Genomic DNA, 13,164 nt, shown 5'->3' on the forward strand with positions numbered 1-13,164 from the left:
GGAACACATTAAATATTCCAATGAGACATTGAATATGTGATTTCCAAGTAGCGCTTTTGCCAGAGAGTCTGAGTGGTCAAACACCAACAACTCTGATCCTTCCACCAAAATTCTGAAGCCATGCTTCTTTCTGCCAGGTTGCCGGCATTCTTGCAGAGCCTGATCCAATCTGAGTTCTTGTGTTAGGAGCTCTTGCTGTCCATTTCCCTGAGAGTTATGGTGGATTCAGTAGACAGTTTCACTGGCACAAAATTTTCCACTGAGTCAGGATTATTCCTATGCAATCAAATCAGCTACAGGAGTAACAAGATAAACTATTACAGTGGTATCCATCAGGACTAGTTGAGTAATAACATACCATGAGACCTTGTTTTGGGCCTCCCTTTAACCTAGAAAAGAAATCCAAGGTTATAGCATAAGCATCTTGACAACCCAAGTCTTGACCTGCAGTTAATATGTGTTTAAATAAGATGGCTGTATCTCCTCTAATGGTGAAAAACAGCATCAACAGTAATTTTATAAAATCAGTTATCTAAAGTTCAATGAGTTGGGGAACAGGTAATGCCAGAGGGTAGAAGAGAAGAGGGAGAAAAAAAAATGCTTTTTAAATCTTTTGTTGTATGGAGTGGCTGTTGAAATTGATCATACCTTCAGGGGCAAGTCAAGGCAGGTCCAAGAATAAAGAACTCCTGAGGAAAGCAATGGAAGCAAGTTGTTCTAGCTCTGAAAACATGAGGTACCCAGGCTCACATACAAAGCCTCTGCTAGGCAGAAGGACTGAAATTCACATCAACCTCTTGAGAGTATAAATAAATGCACTATGTTGGTCTAGCAGTTCCTTTCCTCCCATCGGAATAGAGGGCTCCACCTGACCTCAGCTTTCATCTCTTAACTTTATTTCTGACTCTTCTGACCATTTTTCCTCCTGGGAAAATTGAGAGATACACTGGTTTACAGCAAATGACACCCAAACAGGGATTTGGGTAAGGAAAAAAAGTGAGTATGGAAAATATTCTCACTGCATGCACAGAGGAGAGAACTGTATTGGTAGTGTCAATATTCAGCACAGGAGTGTATCTGTACTGGCAATTGTAAGGTATAAAACTTAGGGCATGAAGGGCCACTGACCTGGAAAAAAAAAGCTTAAAAAGAAAAAAAAAGGTGTATTAACTTACCACTTATTGAGTATGGGGAAACAGAGTCTTAAGAACCACAGAGATATATGTATGTAGACGTGTTCAATGCATGCTTGATTCCTGTATTTACCTTCTTTTTCTGGATTTTGGTTAGAGGGCATTTTGCAACCACAAAAGATTTGATTCTGAGCACTCCTTTAAAATCAGGTCCCTTGAGCTGGGCGTGATGGTACATGCCTGTAATCCCAGCACTCAGGAGATTGAGGCAGGAGGATCAACCTGGGCTATAAAGTGAGCTCAATGTCTGCATTGGTAGTATAGTGGTGAGCATAGCTGCCTTCCAAAATGAGCTCAAGATCAGCCTGAATTCCATAGTGAGATTATGTCTCAGAAAGATAAAGAAAGGCAGGGCAGATAGCTCAGTGGATTAAAGCACCTGTTAAGACAGGCTCAGGGACTGGGGTTCAATCCAGCATGCCCTGCCAGCCCCACCCTCAGGGCACTCTGAGACAGCAATTGAGAGTGGGTGTGGTGGCATACATCTGTAATCCAGCACTTGGGAGGCTGAAAACAGGAGGATCACTATGAATTTGACCTGTATATTGAGATCCTGTACACCCTGTACTAAATATGAAGGGGGAAAAAAGACAAAAACAATTGAGGAAAATGAAATCAAGTCCCTAGCAGGAATAGGAGGGCAAAGCAATGGCCCCACCAATAGAGCTGGAACCCTCTAGCCTTGCTCAGATGAAAAAGGGCCAGTGGGGTACAAAAGGGACCTTTCCCCACCAGAGAAGTGTTTCCCCATGAATTCCATTTCACAACACCTAGTAATTTTAACTAATCCTCATGAGGCAATTCAGTCCTTTTCAACTCAGAGAAATTTTTTTGTGTCATGGGTTGAAACTTCTGCCTCACAGGTAGTGAAGTCATTCTTCTCTTCTCTGTCTCTGTCCCTGTGTCTCTCTGTCTCTCTGTCTCTCTGTGTGTCTCTCTCTGTCTCTCTCTGTCTCTGTCTCTGTCTCTCTCTGTCTCTGTCTCTGTCTCTCTCTCTCTGTCTCTGTCTCTCTCTCTGTCTCTCTTTCTCTCTGTCTCTCTGTCTCTCTCTGTCTCTCTCTGTCTCTCTCTCTCCTCTCCCCTCCTCTCCTCTCCTCTCCTCTCCTCTCCTCTCCCTTGCACTTGGCATTAAAGGAAACCACACAGGCAGAACTTTCTTCATGTGTCTACCCTGTTACTGGACTTGGAGTCCTTCATAATATGAGACAAGTTATACATCTTCATGAAGCTGTAAAATCTTAGAGTTAAAACAAGCTGTTGCTATCTAATGTCTTACAGCTCCCTTTACCTTGAGTTTAGTAGAAGTCATAGGACAACACATTATGGCCACAAATGATCGGAAAGGAATAACAAAAGCATGTTTGAGTCCAGGAGATAATTTGTTGTGGAAGGGAAATTTCTTTAAATTACGCCCAGACCGGGTTGCTCACAATGCTGTTCTCAACACAGCCATTACAAATGATGTGATGGAGAAAATGCCTTTGCTACCACAAGCAATCAGTTTACCTTTGAATTGCAAGTATAAGAGCAAAGTAAGAGAGCTTCTAGGGGGCCAGGGAGATGGCTCAGTGGAATAAGCGCTTCGCTGGCAAGTGCAAGGGCCTGAGTTCAGTCCCTGGTTCTGCCAAAAAAACAAAAACAAAAAAATCTCCCTGGAGATGAATTTCTTGGGGCCAGGGAGATGGCTCAGTAGGATAAGCGCTTGACTGGCAAACGCAAGGATCTGAGTTCAATCCCCAGTTCCGCCAAGAGCTTGTATAGGGGCTTAGAAGGAACTTCCTTCAAAGGGTGAGACATTGCTGGGTTTGACTTCCATTCATCAGGGCCCTGATGAACCTTTTCAGGATTTTGTGGCATGTTTATTGCAAACCAGTGAGAGGATTATAAGTGATACAGAAGCTAGCAAATTAATAGTTCAACAACTGGCCTTTAAAATTCTGATAAATTGTGCTAAGAGGCTTTAAAAAGGCCACAAAAAGGGCTATGCTGTCTGAGATAATTCAGATTTGTGCAGATATTGGCCCCCTCATATGTACAGGGGACTGCCTTCACAGCAGCTGTCTCTCAGGTTATTCATTCATAGTCTAAAAGAAAAAACAAGGCTGCATGTTTCTGCTATGAGGACAAGTGACATTTTGCCTGAAACTGCTCTGCAGCATCGGTAAGGGCAGCATAGCCACTAGCTATTCCTCTTACAAAACCTGATGTCTGTAAAGGTGTAGATGAGAGTATCATTGGGCAACTGAGTGTAGATCTAAAATGGATGTGGGAGGTCAGTCCATTCTGGGAAACTTCCACTGGAATCTGCCTCAACCCCAAACAATGGGGGACCTTCCCCAATTCCTCCCCAGCTCTATCCTATGCCACCAAACACATTTCTGATCTCTGATGAGTGACAACAGACAGTGGAGGCTTAGACCTCTGTCCCTTCTCCAGATTCCTATTAGGTCCTGAAATGAAGGTCCCAAATTATTTCTACTGAAGTCTATGGATCCTTGCCTTCAGGTACAGTGGGACTCCTGCTGGGCCACAGCAGTCTTGTTTGAAAAGGTCTCCACATTTTTTCCAGGTGTCATTGATGCTTATTATACAGAGGAAGTCAAGGTGATGGTTCAATCTATTCAAAACACTGCTCGAATCTCTCATATTCTCAATTAGTCCTTCTTCCCTTGGCAAAAATTAGAACATCTATAAATAAAGAAAAGAGATCCAAGAGTTTTGGGTCTTCTTATACCTATTGGGTTTTCAAGATGGAACTGACTATTGAAGAAAGAATATTTAAATGGCTTTTATACACAGGCATGGATGTTTCAGTTATTGCCCAACATCATTGGCCTAAAGCATGGCTTCTGGATGTGGCCACAACAGACCCACAGGGGGTGGCCAATGTTTCCCACCCTAGCAGAAGTGCTAAATTACTGACCTTGAAGGATGCAGAAGGCCATTGTGGATATTTCTCACCTAATGTCCTCCCCCATATACCAGTCAGTCTAAGGAGTGGAGACACATTACAAGATGGGGGGCATTTTTAGTTAGTCCTCACTCCTTGATAACTCATCAGATGTTGCAACAAGGTTTCTTTCCCACTCAAGAGCTTGGTAAAAACAATAAAGGAAGGAAAGAACCTCTTCCAGTTATACCTAAAAGGAACTATTTTGCTATAGACTACTCTTCCTCACATTTTCAGGAGGGGCTTTGATCTCTTCTCCAACCCCACAGATGGCGTCCATGATAACTAAGGTGCCTGATGACTATTTGAATGTATCATTGGTCCCCTCACTCAGGAAAAGCTTATAGTAGCTCATTAATGAACAGATGATTAATGAACTGATTAATGAACAGATGATGGTGAAGTACCTAGAATGCCGCAGTAGACCTTGGAATACCCTAATTTTTGTAATTAAAAAGAAATCAGGAAGGTGGTGATGACTACAGGATTGGCAGGCAATCGATTGCACTATGGAACCTATGGGAGTGCTGCAACCAGGATTTCCCTGTCCTGTAACTGTTCTTTTTTTTTTTTTTTTTTTTTTTTTTTCAGAACCAGGGATTGAACTCAGACCCTCGCCCTTGCAGGGAAGCACTTATTCCACTGAGCCATCTCCCCGGTCCCCTTATAACTGTTCTTTTACATTTTCCCCTTGTGGTGATCAATTTAAACAACTGTTTTTTTGTTTTGTTTTGTTTTGTTTTGTTTTGTTTTGTTTTGGGGTGTGTGTGTGTGTGTGTGTGTGTGTGTGTGTGTGTGTGTTTGCTTTGGTTGTTTTTTCACTACCCCTCTCCACCCTCAAGATAAAACATGTTTTGCTTTTAGTTAACCCTCTTTCAATGATCAGGCCCCTACATGCCTCTTTCAATGGTCTGCTACAAGGAACAGCAAATAGTCCAACCTGAGTCAAGAGTTTGTGGCTGCAGCCATTTTGCCAATATGACAGTCCCGTCCATCTGCTTACCTTATTCATCTAGCACATGAATCTTCATCCACTTTACGTCAAGTGTTTATGCAGTTAGATAATGGATGCCCTTAGCAGTGCAAGCCTAGTGGTGCTCGCCCCACAAAGGTGCAAACTATGGCACCTTTTTTGTATTTGGGTCACCTTATCCAACAGAGACATATCGTATCCCAACTGTTCAGATCCAGGTTAGTCATCTTGCAACCCTAACTGATTTCCAAACTTTATTTGATAATATTAATTGGCTCTGCCTAGATCTTAACTGCTTATGATTTAGGTCCTTTCTTTGACATTCTCAAGGGAGACCTAGCTCCCACCTCTCCAAGACTGCTTACACCAGAAGATAAGGTGTGTTAATCTGGTTCTTTCTAGGGCTTACCTCTCTAAAGGTGACCTGTCTCTGTTGATATTTTCAATTATTCTCCCAACTCAGCATATGTCCACTGAGGTCTTTTGGCAGCCTCAAGGTCCTTTCCAATGGCTGTATGCCACATACTTCATATACAACTATTATTCCCTTTCATGATGCTTTGGCAGAACTGATCACACATAGGCAAATGCATGCTGTACAGCTCTTTGGTTGTGAGGGGCAAGCTATCATTGTTCCCTTTTCTTCAATTCAGTAACAGAGATGGTCATTTTCATCCTCTTGGCAATCTGCATTGGCTAACTTCCTGGTGTTATTGGTTGTCATTATCCTTCAGATAATTTAATTCAATTTGCTTCCCTCACACCCTGTGTCTTCTTTTTGGTTTTTTTTTTTCAAAAATAAGCTCAGTTCCTATAGCAGTAGGCATCTCCATTTTCACAGATGGGTCATCTTCATGTAGGGGAGGTTATGTAACAGCTTCCTCTTTCAGAATACAAGATATAAGTTTGTCTTCTACACAAAAAACTGAATTACAAGCTGTCTTACGGGCTTCATAAGATTACTCATCCACTCCAGTTAACCTCTTTTCAGCAATGCTTATGTCTTCGGTATGATGTGTCACATTGAAACTGTCACTATGCACACTAGCCAAGATCTTTTTCATGTACTTCACACTCTAATTTGTCATGTGGTCACCTCATGTTCCCTATTTTATTGGTCGTATACCTTCCAATTCCCAAGTGCCAGGGCCTCTCACTGACAGAAACACTGGTATAGATAGATTGCTGGCTGCTGTCACTTGCTCCATCAGATATCATTCAATAGCCCTTTACTTTTCATGCTACCTTTCAACAAAACGCTTCTGCCTTACACAAACAGTTCCATTTAACCAAGAAACAGGCCCTAGAAATTGTTAAACAGTGTTCTTCATGCATTATACAACTTTGCTCACCTTCTATGGGGGTCAACCCCCAAAGGTTACACCCCAATCGTCTTTGGCAGATGGATGCCACTCATATTTCTGAATTTGGTTGCTTACACTGGGTCCATGTTTCAGTAGACACTTCCCCAAAGTTTATTTTTGCATTTTCCTACACTGGTGAAGGGGCTTACTTATGTCATTGCTCATTGTTTGGGCACCTTGGCTGCCCACAGGCACTTAAGACTTACAATGGCCCAGCATATACAAGTGCTGCTTTCCAATTGTTTTGTAAAATTTTTCATATTTTCCTTACCAAGGGGATCCTTATGACCCTCAAGGTCAAGGAATTGTTGAATATACTCATCATATGATCAAAATTCAGTCACATAAACAAAAGGAATTTTGCCCTACAAAATTCACACCTGAAAAGATTTCACTTGGCAGTATATACTATTAACTTTTAAATTCTACAAAAGTTGGAAGTACAGTAGCAGAAAGATAATTCAATAAGGTAAATGAAGAAAGGCTAGGAAGGGTCCTTTGGAGAGATCTCCATACTGGATGATGAAAGGGACTCAGTCTGCTACTTACCTGGGGTAGAGGCTATGCTTGTATTTTTCAGGAGAATACTGAACCACTTATCATCTGAGCCTGCTGTCTGCCTGTATCATGAACCCAGACCTGGAGAAGTTAATTCTACCTTCAAAAGGCTGATGCACAATCCTGTGACAGTGAAACCTTGGAGACTGCTTTACAACCAATAGACAATAGGAAGGCTAGGGCTGACCTGGACCCTATTGAAGAAATTATCCCAGGATACCAAGGAGATAGTAACCAAAATGGGAATCAAAGTTCTGAGTAGGTGACAGGGCATATAGAAGTAAATGAGTTAAGAGTTACCAGTAAGCCATGCATGGTGATGCATGTCTGTAATCCCAGCACTCAGGAGGCTGAGGCTGGAGGATCATTGCAAGTTGGAGACCATCCTGTGCTATAAAGTGAGCTCAAGCCTGACCTGAACTGCATAGCAAGACCCTGTCTCAAAAAGAAAAAAATAAATAAAATAAAAGTTATCAGTATTCTTTTTTTTTTTTTTTTTTTGGGAAGGTTCTACAGGGTATTCAGGGTCTCACTACTAGATCGGACTCATAGTGATCCACCTATTTATAGCCTTCCAAGAGCTGGGATTACAGGTGTGCATCCCCATGCCCAGTCTCAATTGCTGTCTCAGCATGCTCTGTGGGCGGGGCTGGCGCAGCAGGCTAGAGGATTGAACCCCCTGCCCCTGTGCACCTGCTTGCAGATGCTTTAATCCGCTGAGCTATTTGGCCAGCCCTACCAGTATTTTTTTTTTTTTTCCTGTATTGGGAGTTGAACTCAGGACCTTGCACTTGCCAGGCAAGCGCCTATTCTACTGAGCTATCTCCCCAGCCCACTCTGCCAGTATTCTTCAGACAAAAGAAGAAATATAAAAAGTATATATTTATTATAGACAAGATATTTTACTTTTTCAAGTTCGTCCTGTAAGAGATCTCTGTTAGTTGCTGAAAAACAAAATCTAACTGGTCCATTTATAGTTACAAATTCCTAAAATTATTGTAATATTTTTGGTCAAAAATATTTTGAATACACTCTGATTTTGTAAAAGGTTTGTCCATTTTGTCTCATCCTTAACCTATATACTTGTCATTTGATTGAATATCTGTGAACAGCTCTTTTTTATTCGAGCTCAACAATTTTTTCTCTTTTCCTTGTTTTGTGTTTTTGAATCACTTGTTCTTTATACAATTGAGATTGTATTGAATTTAGTTTTCTCAAAGGTCATCAAAGAATTAAGATAATTAAACAAAAATCTGTTAGGGTGGGGAGAGATTATTGGACAGGACTCCAGTTGATGAATAGAGGAGTGGCCAGTCTTTGTTTATTAATAAGGAGCTCTCATTGATCTCTATAATCTTATGGGAGACAATCCCAATAGTTGATCATTGTCAAAGGTAAAGTTTTCTAGAAAAAGTGCAATAAGGTTTTCTCACAAAAGATGTGCTTAGTACAAACAAAATTAAGATACAAAGGTTTTTACATGTGTAAGACAATTCATTACTGTTAATTTCATGGTGTATTAAATTTATTCGTGATTCCAGATTACAGGTTTTCCGAAATGTAAAACAAGGATTACTTATTGGTGATATACTTTTCTTTGGGATTTATACCTCTGCCTTTAATTTTAAGAAAATGTATGTACATCCCATTAAAGGTCAACCTGCTAGGAAAATATTTTTATGTATTAGGTAGAGATGATTGATTAAAAGAGTTATGTTATGTCAAAATGAAAATTTAAGGGCTGGAGATATAGTTCAGTGGCATAAGTTCCTTCCTGGAAAGCACAAGGTCCCAAGTTCAATTCCCAGTAACACACACACAAAAAAGGAAATTTATATTATAATATATCATCATGATTGTAGTGCTTCATGTTATTTATGGTTTTGATTTCAAATTTTCTGTGTAAAATATGTAATCTATCTTTATATTCTATTGGGATTCAAATACTAGAATATCCATAGTTGTTAGGCAATAATGGTTCCATTTTATGTTCTAAGGTGTTTGATATTTAGATAAGATAGTAATAGTGAGCTGTCTGCCTTCATTACAATGTAATGTCATTAATCTTTTCTTCTGCATTTTTAACAACTGAGGTTTGGAGACCATAAATTTAAAGAGATAGATGGACTAAGATGATAACCAATATTTTGTCCCTAGCCCTGCAAGGTCAGTGAAGACCCAGGCCATTAACCTCTCATATAACTCTGTTGAGTTCCTGATCTTCTGGTCAAGGATATTTTGGGACCATAGAGGAAAGTGATACAACAATGTATACTATGTCTAAGGAAGGTCACCAGGAGAGAAAAAATATCCCAAGCTTTTACAGAAAGCAATGACTGTGACTCATCCAGATGGCTGACACAGACAGAAGTACTAAGAGGTGCTATACATGACTCCAAGGTATATCCTGATAGATAGCAAAAATTGATCACTACAGGTCTCACCTTAAATTGGTCTTGAACATCGAGCAGAAAAGTATAACCACAAGATGTAGAAAATAATTCAATGATAATATGTGAGCTGTAAAAAGTTCAAATCACTAATAATGTCTGACATTTGGCAGCTACACTGGTAACTGATTACTGTTATGGATTAATGGACTGTGTAGGGTTAACTTGCTGAATATGGGTACCTAAAATCTTTAGACTGGAAATCTTTAGCAAGAAATTCACTCAGAATGGAAAGGGTCCAAGAATGAGAAGATCTTCCACAGAGATCTCCAAACACAGCCCCTCCAACTTTAACTGACCATCCATCACCTGCAACTACAAAACAGAACAAGGGGAGAGGTAGTGAGTAGCTGAAGCTGGAAATTGATCACATGTGCCAGGGCAAGGCAAATGAGGTCCAAGAGCAAACAGCTCCTGAGGAAAGCCATGAAAACAAGTTGCTCCATCTCTGGGAACATGAGGTGTTCAGGTTCTCATACAAATTTGCTGGGCAGAGGAGTTGAAATTGACATCAACCTCCTGAGAGTATAAATAAATGTACTATGGTGGCTGAGAAGTTCCTTTCCTCCCATCAGGAGAGCGGTTCCAACTTGACCTCACCTTTTGTCTCTTGTCTTTATTTCTAAGTCCTCCCACCATTTCCCCCACCCCCGGAACTTTAACAGATGCACCAGTTCACAACAAAATCAAGAGCTGCACTGGTTCAAAGCACATTGTTGTATGGCTTTTGTTTTGTTTTTGTCAGGTACGAAACAACACAATCGACCAGACCAGACATTCTGAATCGACCAGGTAGGAGCAAATGGGCTGGCTGTCTAGTGGTCCAAGACAGCAGCAAACAAGGCAAAACATGGGGCTTTCAAGGGGTTTTGTGGGGAGGGTGTTTTGGGGCTGGAACTACTGAAGGAGAGCTAATTTTGGCAGGGCTATCTGATCTGTGGAGAACTTTTGATGCTAACAAAAGGCGAGTTTCTGTGGTGTTTTGCCCAGGTCAAAGTTGGATAGACCTCTTCTGTGGTTTTGGCCCCAGCTTCGGGCCAAAAGGAAATGAACCTTGGAGTGAGGGTGAGGGTCCTAACTAGGTTGAGGGCCCTAACTTCTCAGTTTTTTGTTTTGTTTTGTTTTGTTTTGTTTTATTTGCGTGTGGTCTTGGCTTTTGGAGGCAGGGTCTTGCTGTGTGGTTTAGGCTGGTCTTGAACTCACTATGTAGCCCAGGCCATACTGGAACTCACTGCAATCCTCCTACTTCAGCCTCCTTACTGTGGGTATTACAGGCATGCACCACCACACCGCCTGCTACAGTATGGAAAGGAGGAAATAAGAAGGGTGATGTTATGGTATGATTCAGCAAGGAGCCAAGGTCCATACTTTGTTTTGTTTTTTCAATTTTGTATTTGGTACAGGGTCTCACTGTGCATCTTGGACTCATAGTGATCCTCCTGTTTTCAGCCTCCCCAGTGCTAGGATTACAGGTGTGCATCACTATGCCCAGGCTTGGTCACCTGCTCAAAACACCCCAGGGCAGGGTTGGTGTGGCATGTGGGACCAGAGATCAAACTCTAGTAAGGTCCATACTTTGTAAACTTTCCTGAGCAGTACAAGAAGGCATGGGGATAGTGTGTGTGTCTGTGTGTGGGGGGAGTGTCCTACAACATAAGAAAGGAAAAGAGGCCTGCTCCCACCCTTTTGTTGTTGCTGCTTTTGCTGTTTTCTGCTGAAATGAACTGTTGCCCCTGTGCCGCGTCACCCTGCCTTGGAGCCAGCTGATTATGGACTGAACCCTCCACAAACTGCAAGCTAAATGAAACTCTCCTTCTTTAATTTTGGGTGTTAGGTATTTCGTCTCAGCAATGAGAGAAAAGTAACTTAAGATAGGAAGCAAATGGTCCTAATGATAGTTAGGATATATTATATATTTAGAAGGGGATAAGAGGGAAAACTGGATACAAAAATAGTGAGAAATGGGAATAGGAAAGGATTCCATGAGTGATACAAATATTAGAGGAAAAAGGCAAACAAATGAAAAGGAGGAGAGGGAAAAAAGAAAAATTGAGAATGAACAAGACACAGAAGAAGGGATATGGATAAAAGTAGGAGGGACATAAAGGGACAAGGAAGAATCCCCTTACCATTTATAAACTATGCTGGGAGAAAAAGGCAAGAGGAAGAGAAGCACATATACATGTACATGCTCATAGAAGAATAAAAGGTAAAATAATGGAATAAAAGTGTGGGAGGAGGGGCTGGTGAGATGGCTCAGTGGTCTAAAGCACCTACTTAAAAAAAAAAAACAAGCTTAGCAAAGCACAGGGACCGCGGTTCAATCCCCCAGCACCACATGCCAGCCAGCCCCACCCCCTGGTGGGCTGAGCTGGCCCCCCCACACATAAATAAAATAAAATAAAAAATAAAATGTTTAAAAAAAAAGTGTGGGAGGAAATCTACAGAAAGAGGAAAACAGCACAAAATAAAAAAGTAAAATAAAATGAAAATATAGTACAATCAAATAAAGAATAATAACATGAAGTTTTCTATTGTTTTGGATGCATGGCTTCTTTCCTCAGCCTAAGATTAATGAGCAGCGCTCAAGCCAGAACGTGTCTGTGGTCATGGAAGTCTAAGGCTGCAGTCTGCCCTCAGCACCATGCTGCAGGTAGAGATCCGCTAATACTGAGAACACACACCAGTGTGAGCTTGCAGTCCCGTATTACTCAGGCAAACCTGGTCTCTGGCTGCATGAGTCCAGTTGTTTTCACCAGCCCCTGCCTCTCAGTGGGACTCCTCCCAGTCTGCTCTCCAGCTGCTGACAGTCTCTTGTGATTGTCTTTGCCTCACCCACGTAGGGAATTTGGCAGTTCAAAGCAGCCAGCAGTGTGAAGCAGCCAATGGACTGCTCTGGACCCAGGTTCAACTACCCAGCCCTTCCATACATTGTTTTGTTTATTTGTTTGTTTTGTTTTTCTTTTTGCGCGGAACCACGGATTGAATTCAGGTCCCTGAGCTTACCAGGCAAGCACTTATTTCACCAAGCCATCTCCTTGGCCCCTCTTCTATACATTATTGTCCCCAGAAGCTTTTGCTCTGAGGTAGCTGTAGGCACTTTTACTGAAGTTACTCAACAACTTATGGTTCTGGAAAGCCACTCTGCAAGCAGTGTTCTGTGTTTTCCTTACTGATTCTAACTGGAGATAATTCTTTTGGTTCCAGTGTAATTGTATGGTTCTCCATGAACAAAAACTTTGTTAATTTCACTTTATTTCCCAGATGGCAGCTAGCTAGACTGTTGGCCATGCTGCATGGTCTGTGCTCTATGGCATGATCTATTTCTGTGTATCACTTAATCCTATTCTCTGTCAGTTCCCTCATGGTTCATTCCCAGGTAGCCTTCACTCACTTCAGCTCCTCTCCAAGCTATTGTTTTCTCTAGACACTTTGTTCTGGAGAAGCTGAGTCTCCACTGTTTTTTCTAGAGAGTATCACTTTAAGGGACATCATTTACAAAAGCAATTAGAAAGTACTCAGAAATAAACCCAACAAATGATATATAAGATCTGGACACAGAGAATAATAAACTTCACTGATAGACATTAATGAAATATAATGAAAACAAATTTAGTCTTTGATCATGGACTGGAAGCCCAGAATTATAAAATATCAACACTCTTCAAATTTACTT

Source organism: Octodon degus, unplaced genomic scaffold, assembly GCF_000260255.1.
Source record: "Octodon degus isolate 3935 unplaced genomic scaffold, OctDeg1.0 scaffold00032, whole genome shotgun sequence".
Lineage (NCBI taxonomy): Eukaryota > Metazoa > Chordata > Mammalia > Rodentia > Octodontidae > Octodon > Octodon degus.